The following is a 13,854-nucleotide window of genomic DNA, read 5'->3' on the forward strand; positions in this document are numbered from 1 at the left end:
AGACTGTGTGTCTGAAGACAACTGTTCCAGGTGCCGAGCAAGGCTACCTGCAGTACGCCGTGGCCGTCTGTGGGCACTGATAGTGAGATATCGGTCTCCTTGTGGTGTTGTACACTGTGAACGTCCCGTACTGTAGCGTCTGGACACGTTTCCTGTCGGCTGGAATCGTTACCATAATCTTGAGATCACACTTTGTGGCACACGGAAGGCCCGTGCTACGACCTGTTGTGTTTGACCAGTCGCCCTAGAATTCCCCTCACAACGACATCAATATGTCTTCTTTGAGCCATTTTCAACACACAGTCACCATTAGCACGTCTGAAAACGTCTGCACACTTAATCGCTGCACCGTACTCTGACATGCACCAACACACCTCTGCGTATGTGGACTGCTGCCAGCACCACCGTGTGACGATCGCAGGTCAAATGCACCGCATGGTCAGACCCCGAGGTAATTTAAACCCGCAAACCGCCAACCAGAGCGTTGTTTCACCATGTATCAGAATTATACTTAATTTATGAGCATGAGTGTAGTTCAAAGCAGAGCACCTTGTTTTGTATTATCGCAAAATAGGGGGACAGAGTGTCACAGATATGATATGCGAGCTGGGGTGGCAATCACTAAAACAAAGGCGTTATTTACCGCGGCGAGATCTTTTCACGAAATTTCAATCACCAACTTTCTCCTCCGAATTCGAAAATATTTTTTGACGCCCAACTACATAGAGAGAACTGTCATCTTAATTCGCTCTGAAAGATGTAAGTGTTCCTTTTTCCTAAGCGCTGTTCCAGAGTGGAATGGTAAAAAAAAAGTGTTACAGTAGTTGCTGTGCAGTAAGTGGCCAGCATCAGATGGGGCTGACGGAGGGAACCGATGTAGTTGAAAGAAAGGCAACTTGTTTTGTATTATCGCGAAATAGGGGGAGAGAGTGTCCCATGGATACGATATGCGAATTGGAGGGGCAGTCACTAAAAGGCATTATTTACTGCGGCGAGATCTTTTCACGAAATTTCAAGCACCAATTTCTCTTCCGAATGCATGACCCCCACCTACATATGGAGAATTGTCATCGTAATTGACTTTGAAAGTAAATGTTCCTTTCTCCCATGCGCTGTTCGAGGGTGGGATGGAAGAAAAATAGAATGAAAGTGTTTCGATGGACCTCTGCCGGGAAATTTAGTGTAAACTGCAGAGTAGTCATGCAGATGTAGATGGTGCAACTCAGAAATGACAAGTGATACATAAAAATCATAGGAGTGGCCTGGGGTTGAACCTGTGACTTTGGATTAGTGGTCTGCCACGTTACCACTGAATCGAATTACATCAATCTTTTGATGCTTTAGGAATGCACGCAAGCAAAAAACCAATACGCAACTGGCTGCAAAAGTGTTTCGCGTTTCCATTCATGTCTCTCTTTTGGAAAGGAAGATCCACTCGTGTGAAGAACAGGTCACTGTATTCATACATAATCGTAGATCCAGATGTACAGGTAGATTCCGTCTCCCTGAATGCCCGAAACGTGTTCGACGCTCTTCAAAAAATGGTTCAAATGGCTCTGAGCACTATGGGACTTCTGTGGTCATCAGTCGCCTAGATCTTAGAACTACTTAAACCTAACTAACCGAAGGACATCACACCCATCCATGCCCGAGGCACGATTCGAACCTGCGACTGTAGCGGTCACGCGGTTCCAGAGTGAAGCGCCTTGAACCGCTGTTTTCTCTCGTTTATAACAGGTGTTTCTTTTAATTTTTTGCTAGTAACCGAGTAAAATACTCAAAATATCAATTCGCCACAGCAGTAGCGCTAATTTTTTTCGTTTCTAAATAAACCTATTTTTAAAAAGGAGTAATTTTTATTCGTAAAGTTTGCATTGATTTTAAATACTGCATTATTATAGAAAATGGGGAAAGCGATCAGTGCTATTTTAATAACGGTCCTGCAAACGAGCAATAAACACGTGGTATAAGAATTGGTACAGTACTGCTGAGACAATAACGTCCCTGTTGCTGTTTGTCGTGGCTTAGGGTACATCTGCATGTGCAGTGTGCAATACTTGCCGCCACCTTTTCTATACGAGAGTTTCCCACTGTCGTTGGCGGACATCCATCTACATCTACATTTATACTCCACAAGCCACCCAACGGTGTGTGGCGGGGGGCACTTTACGTGCCACTGTCATTACTTCCCTTTTCTGTTCCAGTCGCGTATGGTTCGCGGGAAGAACGACTGTCTGAAAGCTTCCGTGAGCGCTCGAATCTCTCTAATTTTACATTCGTGATCTCCTCGGGAGCTATAAGTAGGGAAAAGCAATATATTCGATACCTCATCCAGAAACGCACCCTCTCGAAACCTGGCGAGCAAGCTACACCGCGATGCAGAGCGCCTCTCTTGCTGAGTCTGCCACTTGAATTTGCTAAACATCTCCGTAACGCTATCACGCTTACCAAATAACCCTGTGACGAAACGCGCCGCTCTTCTTTGGATCTTCTCTATCTCCTCCGTCAACCCGATCTGGTACAGATCCCACACTGATGAGCAATACTCAAGTATAGGTCGAACGAGTGTTTTGTAAGCCACCTCCTTTGTTGATGGACTACATTTTCTAAGGACTCTCCCAATGAATCTCAACCTGGTACCCGCCTTACCAACAATTAATTTTATATGATCATTCCATTTCAAATCGTTCCGCACGCATACTCCCAGATATTTTACAGAAGTAACTGCTACCGGTGTTTGTTCCGCTATCATATAATCATACAATAAAGTACGTAGAGTGGTACGAGCCCTAATCTGAAAATATTTTTACGAAATGATGCACCGTTGAGCTGCAATGTTTCATTTGCTTTGAAAGATTAAAGATTTGTTCGCCATTTCTATGAAATAGTAAAAAGGAAGAAACTATAGACACAGTAATAAGTTAAAAACTTACCAGTTCGTTCACGGTATAGAACAAAAATAGAAAGTTGGTGTTCTGCTGCCTGTATCTGCATAGCATGCCTTAATCCGCTTGCAACACTTGAAAACGGACAAACTGGCACGAGAAACAGAGTTCTTGAACCTTAGTATTCATCCTTCAGCACTGACTTTTCGTAATTCCCAAATCGTGGAATGATCCTCGATTACAACATGATTTTTGAGCAGAGTTTCAATTAATTAGGATCGACAGGAGAATACTTGGAGATTTTTTTGTAGTATTCGACCACAGGCATGTTTTCTTTATTTGCCTATTTAGTTTAATATTTTGCTTCTATGTATCTTGAAACTGAGAGGGTTAAAATGTTTCAATCTTTGTTCGATTTCAACGTTTATCAAGGAAATAATAGGAATAAAAAACAAAAAATCGTTTATTACATAAACCGGTTAGTTTGAGTGGCCTTAATAATCAGGTTAAACAGGTGTAATAACAATATAAACGTAAACCGGTTGTATCCAGAATAACCACCCCAGAACATGGAGGGATTCGTAGCACACTGTTGGCGGACATGAGCACTGATAAGATTTCAGTGCCAGGACTACCTCGTCTGCGCGCCCTCCGCCTGTGACGTCACTGGCAGGTAGATAAGAGCGCGCCTGTGGACGTCAGTGGAGGCTTGAGACAGCGCGTACGTTGAACCGTTACAGGAGTGCGTAAGCACGAATTCCATGTGAGTAGTGCGCAGGCGTGGACTGGCTAGCCGCTTGACGCACAACTGTTACGTCTGTCCCATAGTCTGTATAATGATCCGTAGGGTAGCTCATGGAGCGACAGGACGACGACGAAACCTTTCAGTGGCTCTGCTGGCCGACAGGTGCTGTCTGCGCTTGTCTCCACTCCCACAGTTCAGTACTACCCGTCCACATGCAAAACAGTTTAATTGCAGAATCACACTTATGACATTCGAACTGTCAGTTTAATAAGTCTTTAATAAGTCACAGCTGCAAAATACTAACGCGAATTCTTTACAGACGAATGGAAAAACTGGTAGAAGCTGACCTCGTGGAAGATCAGTTTGGATTCCGTAGAAATGTTGGAACACGTGAGGCGATACTGACCCTACGACGTATCTTAGAAAATAGATTAAGGAAAGGCAAACCTACGTTTCCAGCATTTGTAGACTTAGAGAAAGCTTTTGACAATGTTGACTGGAATACTCTCTTTCAAATTCTGAAGGTGGCAGGGGTAAAATACAGGGAGCGAAAGGCTATTTACAAATTGTACAGATGGCAGTTATAAGAATCGAGGGGCATGAAAGGGAAGCTGTGGTTGGGAAGGGAGTGAGACAGGGTTGTAGCCTCTCCCCGATGTTATTCAATCTGTATATTGAGCAAGCAGTGAAGGAAACAAAAGAAAAATTCGGAGTAGGTATTAAAATCCATGGAGAAGAAATAAAAACTTTGAGGTTCGCCGATGACATTGTAGTTCTGTCAGAGACGGCAAAGGACTTGGAAGAGCAGATGAACGGAATGGATAGTGTCTTGAAAGGAGCATATAAGATGAACATCAACAAAAGCAAAACGAGGATAATGGAATGTAGTCGAATTAAGTCGCGTGATGCTGAGGGAATTAGATTAGGAAATGAGTCACTTAAAGTAGTAAAGGAGTTTTGCTATTTGGGGAGCAAAATATCTGATTATGGTCGAAGTAGAGAGGATATAAAATGTAGATTGGCAATGGCAAGGAAAGTGTTTCGGAAGAAGAGAAATTTGTTAACATCGAGTATAGATTTAAGTGTCAGGAAGTCATTTCTGAAAGTATTTGTATGGAGTGTAGCCATGTATGGAAGTGAAACATGGACGATAAATAGTTTGGACAAGAAGAGAATAGAAGCTTTTGAAATGTGGTGCTACAGAAGAATGCTGAAGATTAGATGGGTAGATCACTTAACTAACGAGGAAGTATTTAATAGGATTGGGGAGAAGAGAAGTTCGTGGCACAACTTGACTAGAAAAAGGGATCGGTTGGTAGGACATGTTCTGAGGCATTAAGGGATCATCAATTTAGTATTGGAGGGCAGCGCGGAGGGTAAAAATCGTAGAGGGAGACCAAGAGATGAATAAACTAAGCAGATTCAGAAGGATGTAGGTTGCGGTAGGTATTGGGAGATGAAGAGGCTTCCACGGAATAGAGTAGCATGGAGAGCTGCATCAAACCAGTCTCAGGACTGAAGACCACAACAATAACAACTCATATTTATATTCTAGCAGGTAACAGCAGGTCCCAGAAGAGTGTCTAACTCGTTAAATTATATTATACTCTACCTGAAGTGTGTCTAACTCGTCAAATTATATTACACTCGTGCAGAAATAACAGAAGAATCTCACCGTGCCTCGGCAGCATGCCGCACTGCGCGTGGTTCGTTACATCTACATCTACACTTCGCAAGCCACCTGGCGGTGTGTGGTGGAGGGTACCTTGAGTACCTCTATCGGTTCTCCCTTCCATTCCAGTTTAGTATTGTTCGTGGAAAGAAAGATTGTCGGTATGCCTCTGTGTGGGATCTAATCTCTCTGATTTTATCCTCATGGTCTCTTCGCGAGATACGTAGGAGGGAGCAATATACTGCTTGACTCCTCGGTAAAGGTATGTCCTCGAAACTTCAACAAAAGCCCGTACCGAGCTACTGAGCGCCTCTCTTGCCGAGTCTTCCACTGGAGATTATCTAACATCTCCGTAACGCTTTCGCGATTACTAAATGATCCTGTAACGATGCGCGCTGCTCTCCGTTGGATCTTTACTATCTCTTCTATCAACCGTATCTCGTACGGATCCCACACCGGTGAGCAGTATTCAAGCAGTGGACGAACAAGTGTACTGTAACCTACTTCCTTTGTTTTCGGGCTGCATTTCCTTAGGATTCTTCCAATGAATCTCAGTCTGGCATCTGCTTTACCGACGATTAATTTTATATGGTCATTCCATGTTAGATCACTCCTAATGCCTACTCCCAGATAATTTATGGAATTAACTGCTTCCAATTGCTGACCTGCTATATTGTAGCTAAATGATAAAGGATCTTTCTTTCTATGTATTCGTAACACATTACACTTGTCTACATTGAGATTCAATTGCCGTTCCATGCACCATGCGTCAATTCGTTGCAGATCCTCCTGCATTTCAGTACAATTTTCCATTGTTACAATCTCTTAATATACTACAGCATCATCCGCAAAAAGCCTCAGTGATCTTCCGATGTTATCCGCAAGGTCATTTATATATATTGTGAATAGCAACGGTCCTACGGCACTCCCCTGCGGCACACCTGAGATCACTCTTACTTCGGAAGACTTCTCTCCATTGAGAATGACATGCTGCGTTCTGTTATTTAGGAACTCCTCAATCCAATCACACAATTGGGCTGATAGTCCATGTGCTCTTACTTAGTTCATTAAACGATTGTGGGGAACCGTATGAAACGCCTTGCGGAAGTCAAGAAACACGGCATCTACCTGGAAACCCGTGTCTATGGCTCGCTGAGTCTCATGGACGAATAGCGCGAGCTGGGGTTCACACGATCGTCTTTTTCGAAAGCCATGCTGATTCCTACAGAGTAGATTTCTAGTCTCCAGAAAAGTCATTATACTCGAACATCGATACGATCAACTTAAAATCTTTTTGGTTTTCTTTTCAATTCGAGGGAAGTCATCTCCTGACTGCGTATAATTTAATTATTTAATTATGACTTTTGCGGTTGTTTAGCCGCCTAGTGTAACTCTTTTTATTTGACGCCACTTTGTCGACTTATTATGTGTCATCATAATAAAATGATGATGACACAACAACTCCCAGTCGCCGAGCCGATTAAATCTACGACCCGGTCGGGATTGGAACCCAGGCCCGGCTGCCCGCTGCTCGGGCCACTCACCTAAGGAGCCGGACACGAGGAAACATAGGATCTTCCACATTCTTATGTTTCATTCACCCTTACGGACAAATTTATTCCATGTCCTGACGTTTAATAACGGCGCAGTTTAAATCAAAACTTCTTCTTCCGATGTGGCGTGCAATTCTCTTTAGAGGGTACCGTGCCTCAATCGGTAAAAACGGTACCCTTATAGGATCACTTCGTTGTCCATCTGACTGTCTGTCTGTTTGTCCGAGGGTGTCAGGAACCCTTTTTTCTAGGCAACGGACGTAACAAGTTGAAATTTATGTTACGTAGTGATGGCTACTATCCCTTGGTGGTGTAAAAAATTTGAGCTTGCAAGTCAATGGAGCCAGAAGATGCGGCAATTTATGTAATGTATAATCTTGAAATTCAGCAATAAGCAAGATTTCACAGTATAAGTAAGTGAAAAAATCCGAAATTTTTTAATTTGTGATAGTATCGCATGAAAAAAGTATTTGTTTGTCGTTGGTTATCCATCTGCCTGTCCGTCTGTTAAACCCCTTTTTCTCACGAATTACAACAGCAAAAGCGAAATTACACAAAAAAGTACTTAAAAATTAAAATTGAAACATTCTCGAAAGTCGTTGAATACCAGGGGCCGATATCTTGCCATTATCGATGTTGATAAAAGATAAGAATAAAAAAAATTCGATTATCGGGATGGATGAACTATCTATATACATAATTAAGTTGGTACGGAAGCCTCAGAAGGCGAATTCTATTCGCATTTGGCCAATGTTGTTTCCTTATTTCTTTTTTTCTTTCTTTTTTTTGTTTGTTTTAAAAAGATGTGGGTACTGTCTAGTTCATAGGCATTTCACTTTCTGACTTCTTCCAAGATTGTATCCAGTGGAAGGTGAGCAGATTTTTGCTCGTAATTTCTTCCTTCCCCTGTTGCTGGAAGTGCCAATGACCCACATCATGCTTATGAACCAAGTGTGTCGGCTAAAAGGAAGAGTAACAGGTTCCAACCATGAACTCCTTCACTTTGATCCCAGCTGGGTAAAATCCATTTACATTATTTTTTCCCTGTGTTTTCATATGCCGTTTACCGGTTGATTTTTACATACAAGCGGCGTTGCAAATGGTACCAACGAAACGAAAGTTTACCGTTACAAGTGTCACCATACCGGTGACCGAATTTTCGTTCCATTAGTACAACTTGTGACACATCTCAAGCTGATGAATGAATCATTACTGCCGGCCGGGGTGACCGAGCGGTTCTAGGCGCTTCAGTCTGGAACCGCGCGACCGCTACGGTCGCAGGTTCGAATCCTGCCTCGGGCAAGGATGTGTGTGATGTCCTTAGGTTAGTTAGGTTTAAGTAGTTCTAAGTTCCAGGGGACTGATGACCTCAGATGTTTAGTCCCATAGTGCTCAGAGCCAACTGAACCATTTTTTTTAGTCATTACCCACCGTTTCAGTTACTTCTCTCCATGAAGCGAAGTCACTGACTTTTTTGATACTCTACTTCGTGCTACACTAGTTAGACATCGGAAATATGCTGGAAACCCTGAATAATGTGTACTTTCCTCGAAGCCGTGAAGTCACAGAAGAGAGCAGTTAACAGCAACCTTTATGTCACGAGATGCATCGATGTGTCCTTCATGCCGCCGAAGGGCTGACACCTGATTGAATACTGTGTTACACAGATTCTCATGTTTTCTTTATTGTCTTCGCCACAATTTCTTCTGCCTTGGAAGCATGCGCTCTTTTTTAACATACCTCCGAAACCTCTTGTGGAGTTTACATCAGTGTTAACATATCGCATAACCACGGAGTCAATTAAGATATCACCGTGCGTCACAAGTAACCGATAGCGACAACGTTCGCGCATGCGCACTACAGGAGTGGCGCGAGGTATATATGCTACCTCTAGCTATTGTGTAATACGGTGGTCAGTCACCCGTTGACAAGCGCGCGTGTTGTCAACAGTTGCGGCGGTGCGGATACGGCTGTGTGATTCCTCGCTGTGTGCTGCCCGACATGAAGGTCCACGTGCAGGTAACAGGGGCTGTCTGACTCACTGCTGCTTCACACGGACGGCCATCTGTCTTTCGCGAATATAACACCAAAACAATGAAGAAACACAATTCGCCTCATTTCCAAGCTTACATCTGCCTCTACATACATAAGGAGCATGGTAGACTGCACTCTATGTTGTTGTTGTTGTCGTCTTCAGTCCAGATACTGGTTTGATGCAGCTCTCCATGCCGTTCTATCCTGTGCAAGCATCTTCATCTCCCAGTACCTACTGCAATCTACATCCTTCTGAATCTGTTTAGTGTATTCATCTCTTGGTCTCCCTCTACTATTTTTACCCTCCACACTGCCCTCCAATACTAAACTGGTGATCTAATGCCCTCAGCATCACCCGACTTAATTCGACTACATTCCATTATCCTCGTTTTGCTTTTGTTGATGTTCATCTTATACCCTCCTTTCAAGACGCTATCCATTCCGTTCAACTGTTCTTCTAGGATAGTATTCATGAACACGAAATTTTTGTCGTTGTTTAGCGTAAATACACACACACACACACACACACACACACACACACACAAGTACTGTATCGTAAGGAAGTGGTCTTGTAAAAGATGCAAGGTATGGAAAAAAATATTTATTTGAATCTATTTTTACGAGTGCACACAAAAATTCAACATCGCTCTCCTCCACCTCCTCCTCCTCCTCTTCATGGGCAGCAAATACCAACTTGGAGGTTCGTCCATGTATAGTGGTGGCGAGGGTGATGCCGGTCCATCAGCTAGTGGATCTGTAAAATAATAAAATGAAATTAGCTCTATGAATCACCACACACACAAAACAACAGCTGCATACTGAATTCCGACCCGGGTTTTGTTCTGAGTCTTTAGTAAACTCCACCACAGATACCTCTTCATAATAAGTCAAAAAATGGCTGTAAGCACTATGGGACTGATAAGCGTGTTTCTACACTACTGGCCACTAAAATTGCTACACCACGAATATGACGTGCTACAGACGCGAAATTTAACCGTCAGGAAGAAGATGCTGTGATATGCAAATGATTAGCTTTTCAGAGCATTCACACAAGGTTGCCGCCGGTGGCGACACCTACAACGTGCTGACATGAGGAAAGTTTCCAACCGATTTCTCATACACAAACAGCAGTTGACCGGCGTTGCCTGGTGAAACGTTGTGATACCTCTTGTAAGGAGGAGAAATGCGTTCCATCACGTTTCCGACTTTGATAAAGGTCGGATTGTAGCCTATCGCTATTGCGGTTTATCGTATCGCGACATTGCTGCTCGCGTTGGTCGGGATCCAATGACTGTTAGCAAAATATGGAATCGGTGGGTTCAGGAGGGTAATACGGAACGCCGTGCTGGATCCCAACGGCCTCGTATCACTAGCATCTTATCCACGTGGCTGTAACGGATCGTGCAGCCACGTCTCGATTCATGAGTCAACAGATGGAGACGTTTGCAAGACACCAACCATCTGGACGAACAGTTCGACGACGTTTGCAGCAGCATGGACTATCAGCTCGGAGACCATGGCTGCGGTTACCCTTGACGCTACATCACAAACAGGAGCGCCTGCAATGTGTACTCAACGACGAACCTGGGTGCACGAATGGCGAAACGTCATTTTTTCGGATGAATTCAGGTTCTGTTTACAGCATCATGACGGTCGCATCCGTGTTCGGTGACATCACGGTGAACGCACATTGGAAGCGTGTATTCGTCATCGCCATACTGGCGTATCACCAGGCGTGATGGTATGAGGTGCCATTGGTTACACGTCTCGGTCACCTCTTGTTCGCATTGACGGCACTTTGAACAGTGGACGTTACATTTCAGACGTGTTACGACCCGTGGCTCTACCCTTCATTCGATCCCTGCGAAACCCTACGTTTCAGCAGGATAATGCACGACCGTATCTTGCAGGCCCTGTACGGGCCTTTCTGGATACAGAAAATGTTCGACTGCTGCTCTGGCCAGCACATTCTCCAGATCTCTCACCAACTGAAAACGTCTGGTCAATGGTGGCCGAGCAACTGATCCTCACAATACGCCAGTCACTACTCTTGATGAACTGTGGTATCGTGTTGAAGCTTCATGGGCAGCTGTACCTGTACACGCCATCCGAGCTCTGTTTGACTGAATGCCCATGCGTATCAAGGCCGTTATTACGGCCAGAGGTGGTTGTTCTGGAGACTGATTTCTCAGGATCTGTGCACCAAAATTGCGTGAAAATGTAATAACATGTCAGTTCTAGTATAATATATTTGGCCAATGAATACCCGTTTATCATCTGCATTTCTTCTTGGTGTAGCAATTTTAACGGCCAGTAGTGTACGATTATCAGCACTCCATTGAGCTAGAACGAGATGGTGTGGTAGGGCTACGAGAAGCTGGATGTTCGTTCTTCAATACTGCTGAAAGGCTTGGCAGGAATGTAGCCGCTGTACACGGTTCTTGGCAGCAGTGGTCACGAGATTGCAATGTCACAAGAAGACCGGGCTCAGCACGGCCACGTGGCACTACCGTGAGGGAAGACGACCGTGTTTGGCGTATGGCTGGCGCATCATACTGCATCTGCAGCAGCAGTCTGAGCAGCAGTTGGTATCACAGTGACACAAGAAGCTGTTACAGTCGGTTACTTCAAGAACAGCAGCGTTCATTCCACTGACCGCAAACCACTGCCATTCGCGACTTCAGTGGTGTCAAGCCAGAGCTGAATGTAGGACAGCTTGGGGGGTCTGTAGTGTTTTCTATTGAAAGCTTATTCTACCTCTGTGCCAGAGATGGCTGCGTGATAGTTAAAAAATAGATCATTTGAGGGCCTGCAACAACCTACCTGATTGCTACACACACTGGACCTACACCTGTAGTTATGAAGTGTGGTGTGATTTAGTATTTCAAGTGGAGCACTCTCGTGCTTGTCCCATGCACCCTGACTGCAAATTTGTACGTCACTCAGTTGATTCGACCTGTTTGTACTGCCATTCCTGAACAGCATACCACTGGGTGTTTTCCAACATGCCCTACAGAGTGTCAACATGTTGACTTGGCCTGCCCGGTTACCTGACCTGCGTCCAGTTGAGCGCATATGGGGCATCATCAGACGACAACTCCACAAACAGCATTAACTGTTCCTGTATTGACCAACCAAATGCAACAGTCCTGGAACGCCATCCCAAAAACTGACATCCGTCTCCTGTAAAACACAATGCATGCACGTTTGCATCTTTGCAGTCAACATTCTGGCGGTTACACCGGTTATTAATGTCCAGCATTTCACATTTACAATGTCTTATCTCACGCTTAAGCCGTCGGCACACTGTTCGTGCATCCGAACGTTGAGCGTTGAGCGTGCCGAGTTTCTGACGTCATAGCGTGGAATAGCACGTTCGGGAGTCTTTCCGAGCGTGCAGAGCAATGTTTGGCATGTCAGATATTCTGAGCGTGTGTCTGAGCGTTGACCAATGAGATGGCACAACGCCACCTACGTCACACATACGCCGTCTCCCTTCAGTACAGAGTTGTGAGGCGCCATATTGGCATTCATTTCAAGCCTGTATGTATATATGCCGTTTCTGAGCAACAGCAAATTGAGAATCGCTAAAAAAAACCGTTGTTAACTGTGTGATTCGTTCCAATAAAATAATGAGAAACATCATATTCGTGGCAAAAGAATTGTTGTAACTTGCGTATTATGAGAGTAGGGTATTTGAAGCCAGCGACACACTGAAGATATACCCAAAAGGCATTGTTCTTGGTACAATTTGTTATAATTAAACTTCAATTAGTAACGTATCTACGATTAAGGTTTTCTGCATGTGCTAAGATACTGTGATTAGACATTTGAAGCACTTTATTGCTGTAGCGTAATGACTAGCGTCACTGCGCTGCAGATTATTTTAATGGGGTGGTGGTTCGTGTCTTGCCACTTCCAAATTTTTTTCCTAACATTCGCCTTTTTATTGGGTTCTGATACTTTATTATTAGTTTAATATAAGTATATACTATAATATTTGATGTTATGTAAATATAAGTTCACCTTTTTTTGAGGGGTGACTTTGTTCGATTGGCTTAATCTACAGGACAGCTTGCGCTACTTGTATAAAGATATTTTGCTCCTTTTTCTTTTTCGCTTCGTAATTCACGTGTTGCAAAGATTCTGCTACTGGGTAGGAACACTGATCAAGTAAGACTGACCTTGGGGGTCTTACTAAAATGTGGGAATGATGAAATAATGTTTATGTTATACGCAGAAGTATTCTAAATTTGTACCGCACTGTTTGTAATGGAACTTTTATAAACCTGTGTCCTTATCGATTGGACATAGAACTTTCCTTTTCGTGGACGATGGAGGAAATGTGCGTTTTAACAGCGCCAATGTGGGAATTTTACGCGCGCCCGTTGAGTAAACGGTGTGATTTACGAACTAGAAACATCCCTCAACTGCCGCTGGAGTGCGTTGCGATCGCGTATGCCACGTTGGGGCCCACGTACCGTATGCACGAGTCGCATCGTTCCTGAGCGTTCTGCAGCACGTTGAACTTGTCACGCTCAACGTTAACGTTCGACAGCACGGTCCGTGTGCCGACGGCTTTACGTTAGCCTGTGCTCTTGCAATCGCTTAAAATGTTACCTTGACAAATGTATTCCTGATATTACATTACTCTACATTAATTACTTCTTGTGTTGCGATATTTTTTTCCCCTCCTTGTGCTTCAGAACTAACTTACACTTGATTGTTCAAAGAGCAGATAAAATTAGCAAATAACGTGCTCCTTAAAGTGTACTGCTTATTCTCCTGCGAACTGAATTTCCACTAGCATCTGTTTGCCATGTCCGAAAAACAAGTACCACATGGTGGTGACTGGAAGCGAGTGGCAGACTGCTAATAAGACACCCCTCAATGGATTAGACTTTCATTCATGTTAATTGCAAAGTTGTGGTTGCCGCTGGAGTGGAGGTCGTTGGCATAGTGAGA

The sequence above is a fragment of the Schistocerca cancellata genome, chromosome 9, assembly GCF_023864275.1.
Source record: "Schistocerca cancellata isolate TAMUIC-IGC-003103 chromosome 9, iqSchCanc2.1, whole genome shotgun sequence".
Classification (NCBI taxonomy): Eukaryota; Metazoa; Arthropoda; class Insecta; order Orthoptera; family Acrididae; genus Schistocerca; species Schistocerca cancellata.